Below are 18,998 nucleotides of genomic sequence, written 5' to 3'. Positions count from 1 at the left end.
AACGTTCAGAAAAGTTGCGATATATGTGCTCTAAGCAAGTACCAGAGACTATTCAAGTGCCACACTGAAAATCTGAAGTGGCTCTTGTGTTTCTCATCTTTGCAAGGAAGAGGCAGAGTCATATAAGAAGCTCAGGTACGACCTCCTGGAAGGCCATTGCGAGTGCAAAGGGGCAATTTAGGACTAAACTGGAATCACACAGATGGACACCCGACAGCTGTGGCAGGGTTTGCACAATATTTACTTCCTACGAGGCGAGATCGGGTAGCATAAGTGTCAACAACCCATCACTCCCGAATGTGCTCAATGTGTTTTACCGCACACTTTGATAAGATAAGAGATAAGATAAGATAAGATAAGATATAAGATAAGATAAGATATCTTTATCAGTCACATGTACATCGAAGCACACAGTGAAATGCATCTTTTTGAATAGAGTGTTCTGAGGGCAGCCTGCAAGTTGTCGCCATGCTTCCGGCACCAGCATAGCATGCCCACAACTTCCTAACCCATACATCTTTGGAATGTGGGGAGGAAACTGGACCACCTGGAGGAAACCCACACAGTCACGGGGAGAACCTACAAAACTCCTTACAGACGGCGGCTGGAATTGAACCCAGGTTACACTAAACCGCTACACTACCGTGCCTGCCCGAACTATAACACACCCACATGAGCCCTCTCTTCTCCAGATGACCCTGTAATTTCAGTCTCTGAGGACGACATCCAGGCATCCTTCAAGAGAGGTGAATCCATGAAAGCCTTCGGGTCCAGACGGCGTACCTGGCTGAGTACTAAAGATCTGTGCGGACCCAACCGGCTGGAGTATTTACAGACATATTCAACCTCTTGCTTCTGCAGTCTGAAGTTCCCACCTGCTTCAAAAAGACATCTATTGTACTGGTGCCCAAGAAGAGCATGGTGACCTGCCTCAATGACTGCCATCCGGTAGCGCTTACATCAACCATAATGAAGTGCTCTGAGAGGTTGGTCATGGCACAAATCAACTCTTTGCCTGGATCTCCCCTCCAATTTGCAGATCAACAGCAGATGCAAGTTCTCTGGCTCTTTACTCTGGTCTGGACTATCTGGACAATACGTCGGGCTGCTGTTCATCGACTACAGCTCAGCATTCAACACAATCATCCCATCAAAGCTCATCATTAAGCTTCAAGACCTGGGCCTCTGTACCTCCCCCTGCAACTGGATACTCCTTCATCTGCAGACTTCGGTGAGGATTGGTAACAACATCTCCTCCTCGCTGATCATCAACACAGGTGTACCTCAAGGCTGCGTGCTAAGCCCCCTGCTCTACTCTCTATACACACATAACTGTGTGGGCTAAACACCAGGTTCCAATGTCATCTTCAAATTTGCTGACGACATTACTGTTGTTGGACGAATCACAGGTGATGATGAACCAGGGTACAGGAGTGAGATAGGACAACTGGTTGAATGGTGCACAACAACAACCTCTCGTTCAACATCAGCAAAACTAAAGAGCTGATTGTTGACTTCAGGAAGGGGAAAGAGGGCGAAAATGCACCATTGGGTGGATTGGTGATGGAGACAGTCAACAGCTTTAATTCTCTGGGCGGTAACATACGGTATGATCTGTACTGGGCCAGAACATAGATGTAACCATAAGGAAAGTGCACCACATCTTGACTTTCTAAGGAGGTTAAGGAAGTTCGGCTTCTCACTGAACACTCTAACAAACTTCTACAAATTGTTACGTACCAGCAACAATAGAAACACAACGAGCCATGTATAAATGTTAGAATCTATTTATTAATAACTACTTGTAATAATAAGAGAAATAAAAATGTTAGATATTGAGCATTGACCCCAAAATAAACTCGAAGTGTGTGTGTGTGTGTGTGTGTGTGTGTGTGTGTGTGTGTGTGTGTGTGTGTGTGTGGCAAGTTCCCAAACCCCCAAGTCTAGGAACAGTTCTCAAAGTTCAGTTCAGCGAGTCATAACGTAGAACAATGAGCAAAGGCTTCTGAAAACCACAGTAGAATGTGGAGAGAATGTAGAGAGAAGGAATTTACGAAATCCACAAGTTCCACGATGGAACCCATATGACACCTCAATCACTGAAGATCTCCACTGCTTTGTTCTGAAGTATCTGCCACACCAAGGTCACTTGATACATGACAGCCCACAGACATACCTGCTTTCCAGTACAGGTTAATGACAAAGTGGACTCCACAGATTGCTCCAAAAATCCATACATGGATTGTATAAAGACAGTCACAACTATTGTTCTTCATCCATAGATACAGAGACCGGCAGTCAGTGCCACCAACTCTCTCTCTCTCTCTCTCTCTCTATCTCCCTTTGTCTCTCTGTGCAACTGCCAGTACGCTCCAGTTATAGTCTTTTCTTTCACTCGCAATAGTCAGATAAAACCACACACACACACTGCTACACTACTGTCCAGGTGCCTTAAGGGGACACTCACCAAGTAGCAACCTGGCTTGTAACAAGATGTACTGTTGAAAGTCTCCTGACGGGTTGCATCCTGGTCTGGTACAGCAATTCGAATGCACAGGAATGTAATAAGCTGTAGAGAGTAGTGAACTCTGCCCAATACATCACAGGCACATCCCTCCCAGTCATCAGTGGTTATCTACAGGAGGCGCTGCCTCAAGAAGGCAATGTCCATTATCAAAGATCCCCACCATCTGGGCCGTGCCATCTTCTCGCAGCTACCATTGGGCAGGAGGTACAGAAGCCTGAAGTCCCACACCACCAGGTTCAAGAACAGCTACTTCCCTTCAACCATTCTGTTCTTGAACCAACCGGCACAACCCTAATCACTACAATTTAGCAACACTATGACCACTCTGATCACTGCACTAAAATGGACTTTCTGCTTGTTCTAATTGTTTTCTTTCTTGTAAAAATTGTGCATAATTTATGTTTTTCTTGTGAATGCTGCTTATATGATGCTACGTGCCTGTGATGCTGCTGCAAGTAAGTTTTTCACTGCACCTGTGCATACACGTACTATGTAGCATATGACAATAAACTCAACTTTGACTTTGACTTTAATAGTTGCCAAAAAGAACAAAATTATATTCTTTCTAGAAACTTGTCGCCAAAGTACCTCTCTCAAAACTAAAGTGCAACTTGCTTGATCATGAGTCCTGATGTAGACTCCTGACCAGAAACATGACTGTTCTTTTGTCTCCACCCGCTGAGTAACTCCAGCAGTCTGTTTTTATGCTCCAGACTCCAGCATCTGCAGTCTCATGTGTCTCTGTATCTGTAACTATCTGTCTGCAACTATCTCCTATGATTCCAATTATCCTGGACACACAGCTCAAACTTTTAACCAAGAAGGTGCTCTAATGAAAGGAAAGATAGAAGATGAAAATAAAAATAAATAGGGTTCTGTAGAAGGGTCTTTGACCTGAACCATTAACTCTGTTTCTATTTCCACAGAAGCTGTCTGACCTGCTGAGTATTTCCATAATTTTCTGTTTCTGTTAATGATAGAAGACCCTGAAAATACCTGTAATTTCAATAAGCACTAGGGAAGGGGAGCTGGTTGACAACATTTGGGCATTGCTCTAAACAAAGTTCAAATAGCAGAACATTATCTCCCCCTTTCTCTTTATGAGTGCTGATCAAGCTTCACTTTGTGCATTATTACAGCCACTTTGGATTCACTTTGAAGATTCTTTTTCATTATTCTTCAATGGTGGCACTTATGATTATTTAACAGCACTTCTTTTATATATAACATCCTCTAATAAGCACGAATCACACGTTAGTTTCTAAGATCACAAAGACCTTTTTAAAGAAATGACTTGCTGAAGCAATGACGGAAGATGTCAGTAATAACCATTGCCATCTATGAGAAAGAAAAACAGAGTTAACTTTTTGCATTGGTGGACTGCCATCAGAACAGGCAGAATCGCTGGCATAGATAAATCAGAATCAGAATCAGATTTATTATCACTGACTTGAAATTTGTTGTTTTGCGGCAGCAGTACAATGCAAAGTCATAAAATTACTATAAATTAGAAAATAAATCAGTAGTGCAAAAGTAAAGGAATAATGAGGTGGTGTTCCTGGATTCATGGACTGTTCAGAAATCTGATGGCAGAGAGGAAGACGCTGTTCCTGAATCACTGAGTGTGGGTCTTCAGGCTCCTATACCTCCTCCCTGATGGTAGTAAGGGAAGAGGACATGTCCTGGATGGTGAGGGTCCTTATGATGGATGCAGCTTTCTTGAGGCACCGCCTCTTGAAGATGTCCTCGATGGCGGGGAGGGTTGTGCCCGTGATGGAGCTTCTTGCAATCCTGTGCATTGAAGTCTCCATACCAGGCTGTAATGCAACCAGTCAGAATGCTCTCCACCATACATCTATAGAAATTTGCAAGGGTCTTTGTTGACATACCAAATCTCCTCAAACTCCTAATGAAGTAGAGCTGCTGGCATGCCTTCTTTGTGTTTGCATCAATGTGTTGGACCTAGGGTAGATCCTCTGAGATGTTGATGACCAGGAACTTAAAGCTGCTCACCCTTTCCACCGCTGACCCCTCAATGAGGACTGGTGTGTGTTCTCCCAACACCTCCACATCCACACTCTGCACTTGTAGCATTCAGCAAATGTGCAAGTAGAGGAATGAATGTTAGTTGATAGCTGATGAAATACAAGAAGGTTGTCCCTTTCTGCTAGTTTCCCATCTTATTTACCTTGATCTCTAGTTTTGGATACCCCTGTGATTGGAATATACCTCTCAAAGTGTTACTTCTTTGGGATGCAGCAGAAAACTACACAGAGTGTAAGTTCAACACAGACAACACAGGTCACTGGAACTGGGGTACAACAGAGCTCATACTTATGATCCAGCTTTTCACAATTTATACCAATGATTTGACAAGTAAGGTAATGCTGGTGGAAAGAGAGTTAGTGTTAACATTTCAGATTTCATCGACCTTGAAACTATATTTCTCAGGATCAGGGGTTGCCTGATCTCCTGAATATTCCCAGCACTTTTACTTCAGATTTCTATCTTCTGCAGTATTTTGCAAAATCAGAATCAGAATCAGCTTTATTCTCACTGACTTAGATGACATGAAATTTGTTGCTTTGTGGCAACAGTAAAGTGCAAAGACATAAAATTACTATAAATTACAAAAATAAATAAATACTGCAAAAAAAAAGGAATAAAGAAGTAGTGTTCATGGGTTCATGGACCAAACTTTTGGATTACTCAACAATTTCAGATCACGAGAAACAAAGAACTGAAGGACTAATTTGTTTTTTTATCTCTCTCGGTGGGTGTTGTCTGACATGCTGAGTACCTCCAGTATTTTTCAGTCTTAACTTCAGGTAATGATTCTGATATTGCCATTTGCATGTCTTCTACAACATCTTTGGTTGCTTAACTTGAGCCATTATCATTCCCATTTGCCGTACCTTTTGTTGTTTAATCGCTCTTGCCTTCAACTGTGTCACAAACATTCCCTTCTGTTCTTTTTTCCTTGACCCTCTTCCTTTGCATCTATACTTGGTTAAAAGTTATTGTATCATCAACTTTATCAAGTAGGTACTTAACCTGAAACATCAACACCATTTCTCTCTCCACAAATTCTGTGTGGAATACTGGTATTCTGTTTTTATTATAAAATGTTGGAACATGGAACAAACTAGGTCAATTCCTTCATTCAACAACGTGTGGAAGAAAGCAACAGTCGTTCCCAGAAAGGTGTTAAATATATAACAATGAACTGTGAATGGTTGGTATGATGCAACTGTAAATGTTACAGGATCCACTTTCCACCCACTTAGAATGAGAAATTAAGTGATTCAGACTGCAAAATGTTAACCCTAAAATATGCAGTTAATGGCAGGACACTTTATTGTTTCAGCTGAATTAACTCAGGAATATTTAAACTTGATCAGGACTGAATAAGGGGCAGAATTCATGGTGGGTATAGCTTGGAGAGCATCCAACAACAGTTGTAGTGTTGGACATTGTATAACCCTAGAAGTGTTACAGCACAGAAGGAAGCCACTTAGCCCTTTAAGTATGTGTCAGCTCTTTGCAGAGCGACCTAGTAAGTTCTGACAAAGGGTCTCAGAAGTGAAACATTAACTCTGTTTCCCTTTCCATAGATGCTACCTGACCTGCTTCACGATATATGTCACTTTTTATGTTAGTTCTGTTTCTTCAATCCATGCCCCTCAAAATACTCCCTACTTTCTTCATAACTTTGTCAATTATTTTTTCCCTCAAGTGTCCATCCAGTTCACTTTTGGCCACTATTTGCATTCTCTGTGGTTGAAGACATTTCTCTTCACATATCCTTGTATCTTTTGCCCACCTCTTTATAAATCTGAGTCCCCTGACTGGTGAGTCACCAATGAAATACTTCTTTTTCCCCTATCTAAATCAGTCATGATCTTGTGAATCGCCTTCATTCTTCTTTGATGCCAGAAGAGCAATCCCAGATTCCACAGTCAAACCTTGCAGCTGAAACTCTTCATTCTGGGAGACACAAGAGACTGTGGGTGCTGAATTTAGAGCAACACACAAAGTGCTGGAGGAACTCAGCAGGTCAAGCAGCATCCACGGAGGGAAATGGACAGGTGACGTCAGATGGACTCAGGTGAAGGTTCTCAATCCGAAACATCGACTGTTCAATTCCCTCCACAGATACTGTCTGCCCTGCTGAGTTCCTCCAGTATTTTGTGTGTTGTTCCAGATTCCAGCATCTGTAGGCTCTTGTGTCTCCAGAGATGTTTAGTGAAGTAATTTCCAGAAACTTTGAGGCTAAAGGCACAGCCACAGATGATTGAAAGGCTAGTACTGTGAGTGGCAGCTAGTAGAGATGCTGCCTCACAGCTCCAGAGATCTGTGTTCAATCCTGACCTTGGGAGCTGTCTGTAAGAAGTTTGCACATTCTTCTCCCTGTGACCTTATGGTTTCACCGGGTGCTCCCGTTTCCTCCAACATCCCAAAGACGTGTTATTTGGTAGGTTGATTGGCAACTGGAAATCACCTCAGTTGTGTTGGTGAGTGGCAGAATCTAGCGGGAGTTGATGGGAATGTGGGGAAAGTAAAATAGAATTAATGTAACCGAGTCCTTAATTGCTGACTCAATGTGTCTATTGTCTCGCTGTATGTTGATATGATTCTCTATGATCTTTTGTTGAAAATTACAGCGTTAAACAGTCATGGAGGGATTTGAAAGCATGTTGAAAGTTGAAGTGTGCTCAAGTGAGGGAAGTGTAAATTGGAGAGCACGGGTAACATGGCTTAATTGGATTCAGTGGACTGCCATGAGTCAGAGGGCTGCAGCTTAAAACCGCAGGAGATGAAGTTCAAGTGATAACAGAGTGTCACATTGCCAGAGGTGCCATTTTTTGGTTGAGCAGTGGTATTAAGAGTCTTCAATCTGAACTGAAGTGCAGAGACTTCGATACTCTCAACTAAAAACAGATTAGTCATTGAACTCTTTACAGTATGCGGGAAACAGCTCCTGTTTTAACCTGCCTGATAATAGTTATTGCACAGCAAAATAATTAATTATATGGTGAGGACTTTGAAATATTTTAGAGAGGGTTGATGCCTTATTCATGCAACACTTAATTTCTTCCTTTTGAAGGAGGTATAGGATGTGCAGTTAACATCAGAAATATGGGTTTTAAGATCTGGTTCTTACAAGTTGTTGACTTCCATTGCCTAGACTCAGATAAAGAGGATTACTTGGATGCAGTGATCAGGGGCTCACTTAGGAGACTGTGGAAGTGTACCCGTCACATGTAAGTGCATTCGGAGGACAACAGAGGAATGTTGGGTCAGATCTTGATGTGCATGGCCAGGGATTCTGCCATCTGGACTCCAGTGGACTTGTTGTCACTCCATTCTCCTGCTGTACCCATATGCAGTGCCCATGAATGTGTTAAGATTCCATATTATTACACTGGGGAATCCACCACTAGGATTCAATGCCATTCAGGGTGTAGAAGTGGAATGTCCATTCATTTGAAGTGGGATTCCTCACCTGTAGGTTAGGAAGGGAGAATGTAAGTTCAGTTATTTGTTTTCTTTCACTTATTTTACTTCAGTTCAAGTTTCTAATAATTTCTCAAAGTTTTAATGGCAAGAAATTGGAGTTCACAATCTTCTGGTTTGTCAAACGATCGGGGGTGGTGCTGCCAATCTTCCAAAAACATCTACAAAATGAGCAAAAATTACATGAATAATAGCACTGTTGCTTAGCGCACAAATCCACACTAAAGACGGAAGGCTGCTGGTTCCCTTTGGAGAGCTGGTTGGTGCTGTGTCATTGCTTGAAAGCACTCTGGTAGCCACAGAACAATGGCACCTCCTATAGAGGTGTATAATATCATGTGGGCCTAGATAGGGTGAATGCACTCAGTCTTTTTCCCAGGGTTGGAGAGTCGAGAACTAGAGGGTACAGGTTTAAGGTGAGAGAGGAAAGACTTAATAGGAACTTGAGGGGCAACTTTTTTACACAGAGGATGGTAGGTATGTGGCATCAGTTGTTGGAGGAAGTGGCTGAGGCCGGTATATTAACAACTTTTAAAAGACAGGTACATGGATTGGAAAGCTTCAAAAGATTATGGGCCAAATGCTGATAAATGTGACTAACTTGGATGGACATCTTGGTCAGCATGGACCTGTTTGGTTCGGTTTGGTTTATTATTATTGTCACATGTACTGAAGTACAATGAAAAAGTACCGAGGTTCAGTTGGGCTGAAGGGCCTGTTTCCATGCTGTGTGACTCTATGATTCTGTGGCTCTATGACTCTATGGCTGTCAATAGATGTGGGTGGAAACAGACAAACAGGCAAATAGACAAACATATACATTAAGAGCAGGAGTATGCCACTTAGCTTCTGCTCTGCCATTTAATAAGATAAAGCCTATCAAGAATTTACCTGCCCTCTACCTTAAAAATATTCAAAGACTTTGCTTCCGCCCTTCTTTGAAGAAGGAAGTGCTAACAATTCCTTGCTGCGTACAACAGTGGAGGCCAGATCATTGGAGGCGTTTAAGGAAGAGATAGATAGATATCTAAATAGTCGGGGTATCAAGGGCTATGGGGATAAGGCTGGAAATTGGAGTTAGAATAGTGTGTTTTTTTTCCACCCCCCCCCCCCAATTTCTCATTTCTTTTTCTTTTTTCCCTTTTCTTTGGAGCAGACTCGATGGGCCGAATGGCCTACTTCTGCTCCCTTGTCTTGTGATCTTGTGAACTCACATCCCTCTGACAGAGAAAAAAAATTTGCCTCATCTCTGTCTTAACCAGTGATGCCTAGTTCTATGGAGACATAAGAGATTGCAAGTGGTGGAACCAAAAAACAAACTATTGGAGGACCTCAGTGGGTCAGGCAGTAGCTGTGGAGGCAAAAAGATAGTCAACTTTTTGGGTTGTGACCCTTCTCAGTGCTGATGCAGGGTTTTGACCTGAAGTGCAGATTACCCCTTTGCCAGACCCGCTGAGTTGCTCCAGCAGTTTGTTTTTTACACCCAGTTCTTGATTTTCCCACAGGAGGCACTATCCTCCCACATCCACCCTGTCAAGACTTTTCAGCATCCTAAATGTTTCAATCAAGTTCTGCCTTACTCTTCAAATCTCCAGTGGAGACAAGCCCAGCCTGTCTAACCTTTCTTTAAAAGGGAATCTACCTATTCCAGGTATTAGTCAGTAAATAGTCTCTGAACTGTGTGCAATCCATTATCATTCTTCCATTAGAACATAGAACATTACAGCACAGTACAGGCCCTTCGGTCCACAATGTTGTGCCAATATTTTATCCTACTCTCAGATCTATCTAACCCTTCCCTTCCACATAGCCCCCTATTTTTCGAACATTCATGTGTCTATCTAAAAGTCTCTTAAATGTCCCTAATATATCTGCCCCCACAACCTCTGCAGGCAGTGTGTTCCACGCACCCACCACTCTCTGTGTAAAAAACTTACCCCTGACATCCCCCTTATACCTTCCTCCAATCACCTTAAAATTATGTCCCCTCATGTTAACCATTGTCGCACCGGGAAAAAGTCTCTGACTGTCCACTCGATCTATGCCTCTTATCATCTTGTACACCTCTATCAAGTCCCTTCTCATCCTCCTTCTCTCCAAAGAGAAAAGCCCTAGCTCACTCAACCTATCCTCATTAAACAAAGGAGACGGATACTGTACACGGTGCTCCAGATGCAGTCTCACCAATATGGGTGCCACAATGGCACTGTGGACAGCGCTGTTGCCCCTGAGCTCCAGACGCCAGGCTTCATTCCTAACCTCTGGTACTGCCTGTGTGGAGTCTACACATTGTCTCTGTGACCATGTGGGTTTCCCCTTGGTACTTCAGTTTCCTCCCACATCCCAAAGATGTGCTGGTTGGTGGGTTAATTAATTACTGTATATTTCCCTTAGTGTAGGTGGATGGTAGTAAAGTCAGGGTATGTGAGAGAAAATAGCTTGTCAGGAAATGAGTGGGATTGGGGGTTTGTTCAGGGAGATGACATAGATTCAATGGGCCAAATTTTCTCCTTCTGTGTTGTAAGAAATATGAAATAATCTGTTTACTTCTGGAGCATGAGGGATATGTTTCCCTTCAGTGTGTCTGGACTTCCCACCCAGTCTTATGAACTAGCCCAATTGTCTTCTGTGCTGTGAATGGCCCCAAACAGCAGCTAGCTACCGATTCACCAAGGGGCTGGTGGTTGCTCACAGTAGATTTTTTAAAAAGGCTGCAATCAATGGAGGGAACTTGGGTGAATTACATAACATAAAATTGGTCATTGGAGAGTGATGCAGGAAGATGTAGTGTACAAGACATCAATACGACAGTGCAGACCCTTTGAGAGCAGTCTCATTCTCAAACCTTCCACGACAATGTCATTGAGTCATACAGCACAGAAGCAGGCCATTTGGCTCACTGTGTCAATACTGACTATTGTACCCATCTACGCTAATCACACTTACCAGTACCTAGTCTGCAACCTTCAATGCCTTGTCAATTCAAGTGCTTGTCTTCAATGTTGTGAGACTATCTGCCTCCATCACCCACTCAGGCAGTGTGTTCCAGATTCCAAACACCCTCTGGGTGAAAAAAATCCTTCCTCAGATCCCTCTAAATCTCCGCTATGGTGCATAGCTCTCTGTAATATACCCTGTCTATGCCCCTCTTAATTTTGTATATCTCTATCTGGTTCCCCCTCAGCCTCCTCTGCTCCAAAGAAAACAAACTCAGCCTATGAAGTCTCTCCTCATAAATGAAATGGTCCATCCCAGGCAACATCCTAGTGAATCTCCTCTGTACTCGACAGTGCAATCATGTCCTTCCTATAGTGTGGTGACCAGAACTGTACCCAGTACTCCAAATATAGCCTAACCAATGGCTTATAAAGCTTTATCATAACCTCTCTGCTCTTACATTTTATGCCTCAGCTACTGAATGAGCCCACCAGGGGATCGGCTCTTTTGGATTGGGTGCTGTGTAACGAACCGGAGGTGATTAGGGAACTAAAGGTAAAGGAACCATTAGGAACTAGTGATCACAATATGATTGAGTTCAGTTTCAAATCTGAGAAGGAGAAGCTGATAACTGGTGTATCGATATTTCAGTGGAACAAAGGAAATTACAGTGGTATGAGAGAGGAGTTGGCCCAAATTGATTGGAAGAGCAAGCTAGCTGGAGGGACGACGGAGCAGAAATGGATTGAATTTCTACAAGAAATAAGGAAAATGCAGGATAGATATATTCCAAGAAAAAAGGTTTTGAATGGAAAAAAGGCACAAATGTGGATAACAAGAAAGGTGAAGGCTAAAATAAAAGCAAAAGGGACGGCACACAAGGAAGCAAAAATTAGTGGGAAAACAGAAGACTGGGAAACTTTTAAAAACCTGCAGAAAGAAACTAAGAAGGTCATTAAGAAAGAAAAGATGAATTATGAACAGAAGTTGGCAGATAACATTAGAAAGGATATTAAGTTTTTTTTAACTGTATAAGGAGTAAAAGAGAGACACGGGTTGATATTGGACCAATTGATAATGGTGTCAGGAGAGATTATAATGGATAATAAAGAGATGGCAGAGGAACTAAATGAGTATTTTGCATCGGTCTTCACTGTGGAGGACATCAGCAATATACCGGTTAGTCAGGGGTCTCAAGGGATGGAACTAAGTTCAGTTAAGATTACTAGAGAGAAGGTGCTAAGAAAACTAAATGGACTAAAGACTGATAAGTCTCCCGGACCAGATGAGGTGCATCCCTGGGTTCTGAAGGAGGTGGCTTTAGAGATAACGGAGGCATTGGTGATAATTTTCTAGGAATCGATAGACTCTGACATGGTTCCGGAGGACTGGAGGGTTGCAAATGTAGTTCTGCTGTGTAAGAAAGGTAGGAGGCAGCATAGAGGAAATTACAGACCTATTAGTCTGACATCGGTGGTGGGAAAGTTATTAGAATCGATCCTCAAGGATGAGGTTATGGAATACCTAGAAGTGCAAGGCAAGATAGGTCCAAGCCAACATGATTTCATGAAGGGAAGATACTGCCCGACCAACCTATTGGAGTTTTTTGAAGAAATCTCAGGTAGGGTGGAAAAGGGAGATACTGTAGATGTTGTGTATTTAGACTTTCAAAAGGCCTTCGACAAGGTGCTGCACAGGAGACTGATTAATAAGATGCGAGGTCATGGAATTACAGGTAGGATAACAGAATGGGAGGGGCATTGGCTGGTTGGCAGGAAGCAAAGGGTGGGAATAAAAGGATCCAGTTCTGGTTGGCTACCGGTTACTAGTGGTGTTCCACAGGGGTCGGTGTTGGGGCCGCTTCTTTTTACCCTGTACATCAACGATTTGGATGATGGAATAAATGGTTTTGTGGCTAAGTTTGCGGATGACACCAAGATAGGTGGAGGAGTAGAGAGTACTGAGGAGACAGGTAGGTTGCAGGGAGACCTAGATAGTTTAGGAGACTGGGCAAGGAAATGGCAGATGAGATTCAATGTTGAGAAATCTGCAGTTGTACACTTTGGAAACAGAAATAAATGGGCAGATTATTATTTAAAAGGGTAGAAAATTCAAAGTACAGAAGTACAAAGGGACTTGGGCGTACTCGTGCAGGATACCCTAAAGATTAACCACCAGGTCGGATCGGTGGTAAAGAAAGTGAATGCTATGTTGGCATTCATTTCGAGAGGTATAGTGTATAAAAGTAAGGAAGTGTTGATGAGGCTGTACAGGACACTAGTGAGGCCTCATTTGGAATACTGTGCACAGTTTTGGGCCCCATATCTAAGGAAGGATGTGCTGATGTTGGAAAGGGTTCAGAGGAGATTTACGAGGATGATTCCTGGAATGAAAGGGCTTACATATGATGAGCATTTGTTGGCTCTTGGACTGTACTCACTGGAGTACAGAAGAATGAGAGGGGACCTCATAGAGACATTTAAAATGTTGAAAGGACTGAACAGAGTAGATGTGGCCAAGCTGTTTCCCTTGGTGGGTGAGTCCAGGACCAGAGGGCACAATCTTAGAATTAGAGGGTACAGGTTTAAAACAGGGAGGAGGAGAAATTTCTTTAGCCAGAGGGTAGTGAATTTAGGGAATTCCTTGCCACATACAGCAGTGGAGGCCAGATCATTGGAGGCATTTAAGGAGGAGATAGATGGATATCTAATTAGTCAAGGTATCAAGGGATATGGGGATAAGGCCGGAAATTGGGGTTGGAATATTTCCCCCCCCCCCACCATTTCTCATTCTTTTTCTTTTTTTCCCTTTTCTTTGGAGCAGACTCAATGGGCTGAATGGCCTACTTGTGCTCCCTTGTCTTGTCTTGTGATCTACCCCATATGCCTTTCTCACCAAATTTCACTACCTTTGCTGCCACCTTCAGGGATCCTTGGACTTATACACGGAGGTCCCTTTATCGTTCAATGCTCCATAGTGCCCCACCATGTCTTACCCTTATTAGTCATCCCGAAGTACATCACCTCATACTTAACAGGATTATGTTCCTTTTACCATTACTCTGCGCATCTTACCAACTGATCACTATCACCCTGTTGCCTATAACTATCCCCTTCATTATCAACACCACCATCAATATACATCATTAATGCATAGAGCAAACAGTTGAGGGTCCCTGCACCAATCCCTCTGGTACAACACCAGTCACAGGCTTCCAATCACAAAAACAGCCCTCCTCTACCACCTTCTGCCTCCTATTACCAAGCCAGTTTTGGATCCAAATTTGCCAAGTTGCCTTGGGTCCCATGGGTGTGCACTACTTGGACCAGTTTTGCATGTGGAACCTTGTCAGCAGCCTTACTGTACGCAACGTCAGTAAGGCCGTTGACATGTAAACTAAGTCCATGTAAACTACATCAGCTGCATTGCCCATTTTTTTATTTGCCATTTGCCATTTTTTAATATTCTGATGCAACTTTCATTCCTTGAGATGTCATATAGATTCAGAGAGTAATACAGCACAGAAGCAAGTCCTTCAGCCCAACTCATTCATCTGGCCACGATAACCATTTTAGCTAGTCCCATTTGCCCATATCCCTCGAAACCTTTCCTATCCGTGTACCTGTCCAAGTGTCTTTTAAATGTGTTATCGTACCTGCCTCAACCATTTCCTCTGGCAGCTCATTCCATATATTACCATCCTCTGCATGAGAAAGTTGCCCTTCAGGTCCCCTTTAAATCTTTCCCCTCTCACCTTAAGCCTATGCCCTCTAGTTTTTGATTCCCTTTCCCTGGGAAAAAGATTATGTGCATTCACCATGTCTATGCCCTCATATATAGAATCTCAATTTCACTACAATAATGAATCAATGTGATTCAAAGAGTCAAATTGCACAGAAACCTATCAGCCCACAGCTTCAATGCCTACATTCAAGCATCCATCTACATTAATTGCATTTTTCTTCTTGTATCCCCATCAACTGCCCCTCCCATTCTCCTGCCACTCACCTACACACCGAGGCACTGGGGGCAATTTACAGTGGATAATTAACTCACCAACCTACATGTCTTTGAGGGTTGCAGTACCGACTGAAGTCTGAGTACCAAGGAGAGATTGGGGGGGGGGGGGGAGGTGGGGAGGATAAGAATATCCTTTTGCTGCACAATAAAGGATGATCTGCATTTATATGGCACCTTTCCCATCACTTTCAGGCCATCCTAATGAACGTTTAAGCAATGAAATGCCTTTGAAGTGCACCCATTGTTGTAGGAAATACAACAGGGCATTTGAGCACAGCAAGTTCCCACAAACAACAGTGCATTGAAGCCAAATAATCTGCTTTAAGTATTCTGCACCTGGACTTTACCTGCAAACAAGGAATCAACAGAAATTACCACTATAAATGGTCAGAATTATTTATCTTGAAATTAATAATATTTAATCCTTGGACTCCTTGGACTCTGTCTTTACCTCTCGTTGTCTTTGTGTAGCAGCCAGCATAATCAAAGACCCCACCCACCTGGGACATTCTCTCTTCTCTCCTCTTCCATCGGGTAGAAGATACAGGAGCCTGAAGGCACATACCACCATACTTAAGGACAGCTCCTACCCCACTGTGATAAGACTATTGAACAGTTCCCTTATACAATGAGGTGGACTATGACCTCACGATCTACCTTGTTGTGACCTTGCTCCTTAGTGCACTGCACTTTGTCTGTAGCTGTGACACTTTACTCTGTACTGTACTGTTTTCACCTGTACTACATCAATGCACTCTGTACTAACTCAATGTAACTGCACTGTGTAATGAATTGACCTGTATGATCGGTTTGTAAGACAAGCTTTTCACTGTACCTCGGTACAAGTGACAATAATAAACTAATGCCAGTACCAATACCAATACCAATACCAATACCAATATCCCGCTCTCTGTTAGGACAAGGGAACCATGGGCTACTGTAGAGACACAAGAGACCACAGATGCTGGAATGTGGACCAACAAACAACTTGCTGGAGGAGCTCAGTGGGTTGAGCAGTATCTGGGGGAGGAGGCAGGGACCTGGAGTCCTGATGCAATGTTTCTACCCCAAACATCGACAATTTCTTTCCTCCCACAGATGCGGCTTGACCCACTGAATTCCTGCAGCAGATTGTTTGTTGCTCCACCGAGCACTGTAGGTGATCAGGCAGGATCTATGGATTGGTAAATTGGTTTATTATTGTCATATGTACCGAGGTACGGTGAAAATCTTTGTTTTGCATGTCATCCATACTGATAATTTCACTACATCAGTACCTGGAGATAGTACAAAGGAAAAACAATAACAGCATGCAGAGTAAAGTGTTACAGTTACAGGGAAAGTGCAGTGGAGGCAGACAATAAGGTGCAAGGCCATGACGAGGTAGATTATGAGGTCAAGAGACCATCTTATCGTACAAGGCTTGTAACTACCGTTCAATAGTCTTACAACAGTGGGATAGAAGCTGTCCTTGAGCCTGGTGGTACGTGCTTTCAGGCTTTTGTATCTTCTGCCCGATGGGAGAGGGGAGAAGAGAAAATGTCCAGGGTGGGTGGGGTCTTTGATTATGTTGGCTGCTTTAGTGAGGCAGCGAGGTGTAGACAGGGTCTGTGGAGGGGAGGCTGGTTTTCGTGATGTTGTTTAGCCTGCTGACCATTTCCAGCATGTTGCATTTTTACTTCAGAGGTAGAGCATCAGCACTTCTCTGCATTTGTCAGATACACTGCCCATCCTGAGGTGGTGAAGTCATTATCTGATAATTGGCTCAGTGAATCTGAGTCTACAGTCTGCCACCAAGCAGTCTGGGCAGGAGAACAAGGGCTGACTAAATTACACAATGATAACTGACTGATTTAATCAGCCCGAATTCACTGCTTGTTAGAACTCAGCCATACACAATTGCTGAGTAATTTAGGCAAAAATTTATTAAAGCTGATTTTTATTTCTTTCCTTGTTTTGCTGTTTTTTTGTTTAGATTTTTGACTCAGTGTGCATTGAAAATGCTGTAGAAATCAAACATCTGCCAACACTGCTTATTTGGATACAGTTTATGCACCCGATGCACTATGATATTTTTCAGGGTGGTCCTGATGCCACTCCCTGACATGACTGGGATGGCCAGACCTCCAGGATTGTCCCTCTGAATGTCCTAGGAGAAACATCCATCTGATCACTCAGAAACATTGTGTGAACGCCATCAGTCATAAAGTTATAGAATCGAAAGAAAAAGAAATTCTGTTTGGCAGGGCAGTGAGGTTGGAAGAAGATCAAGTGATCAATCCTCCAATGTGGAAATTCCTGCAAGTATGCTGACAGAGTCATGCTAAATCGAGTTTATTGTCATGTGCTCATGTATGTGTATGCACAGGTGCATTTAAAATCTTACTTGCAGCAGCATCACAGGCACATGACATTAGAAGCACAACATTCAGAAGAAAAACATGAAATGTAACACTTGGCAAGCCAGCCATCACCTGTGGAAAGAGAAAAGGAGTTAATGTATCAGATTGAAGATCCAGAAGAATGACACTGCTGACACCTCAGCTTGTTTGTGATCAGACAGCATTGTATCCCCTCCAATGCCAAACCCAAAATCTCCAAGTCCAATGTCTCCTGCTTCTATCCTTTTACAACCCTGACTTAATCTGGTGAAAAAACAAACTGCTGGAGGGAATCAGTGGGTCGAGCTGCATCTGTGAAGGCAAAAGGATAGTCCAAAGGGATGAACTATCACTTTGCCTCCACAGATGCTGTTTAACCCTCTGAGTTCCTCCAGCAGTTTGCTCTTTGCTTTAACAACTAGGCACGGTAGTGTAGCGGTTAGCCTAACGCTATTGCAACGCCAGCGACCCAGGTTCAATTCTGGCCACTGTCTGTAGGGAATTTGTACGTTCTCCCCGTGTCTGCGTGGGTTTCCTCTGGGTGCTCTGGTTTCCTCCCACATTCCAAAGATGTATGAGTTAGGAAGTTGTGGGCATGCTATGTTGGCGCCCGAAGCGTAGAGTGTTCTGCTCTACACAAAAGATGTATTTCACTGTGTGTTTTGATGTGCATGTGACTAATAAAGATATCTCATCTTATCTCTGAGGATCTACTGGAGGAACTCAGTGGGCTTGTTGCTCCATATTACAGCGTCTGCAGTCTCTTGTGTCTCTCTTGTTTTCTGCTCTGTTTTGGGAATCAGGTGTCAGATGTGAACTATGTGACTTATCCAACGGAATAATAACTAGGGCTTCACTGTTGCTCTGCGAGAGGACACTGATGTTGGTTCAGTTATACTCCCATGGATTTAGAGCATTTTGTGGACACAAAGCCCAGTGGACCGTGAGCTTAGGTCCTTGTTTGAGGTTTTGATGTTCAAACACTCTTTTCCTTGGATGGCAAAAAGCTATGCTGGGCAACTGAAGATGACAGTAAATTTCATCATCTATCCTTTACCTTTGCTCAGGGGCTTCCAAGGTATGGGAAGTGACTCATATTTCCCAGGGTCTTGTTTATTAGTAAGGGGGCAGTGTTGTACAGCAGGGTCCAGTTAGTGGAAGACCTTGGTCTTGTGGTCTTTGCGTGTGTCACCGGGGCATGGCTGGCTTCATTAGCGGGAGACCAAAGCATGTCCAGGATTGGGAGTAGGCTCTGGAGCATGGCTGATATTGTGGGCAGGTAATGGTATTGGTGTTGGTTTATTATTGTCACTTGTACCGAGGTACAGTGAAAAACTTGTCTTGTATACCGATCATACAGGTCAATTCATTCCACAGTGAGTGAGAACCCGAAGTGTGGCTGACTGTGGACTATTACAAACAACCTACAAAAGGCATTTCAGAGCACTAGGAAATACCATTAATGCTGCCTCTGCAAAATCCTTGGAAGGATAAATGAACTAATGTCTGTGTCCTCTCCCAGCCCAACATACTAACACAAAGACCTTTGTTACACTTAGTCAATTCCATTGGGCTGTTCACATGCCGGACACAGACTCTTGGACTGGATACTCTAT

Source organism: Pristis pectinata, chromosome 9 (genome assembly GCF_009764475.1).
Source record: "Pristis pectinata isolate sPriPec2 chromosome 9, sPriPec2.1.pri, whole genome shotgun sequence".
In the NCBI taxonomy this organism is placed as follows: Eukaryota; Metazoa; Chordata; class Chondrichthyes; order Rhinopristiformes; family Pristidae; genus Pristis; species Pristis pectinata.
Note: the sequence above shows the minus strand (reverse complement) of the source record.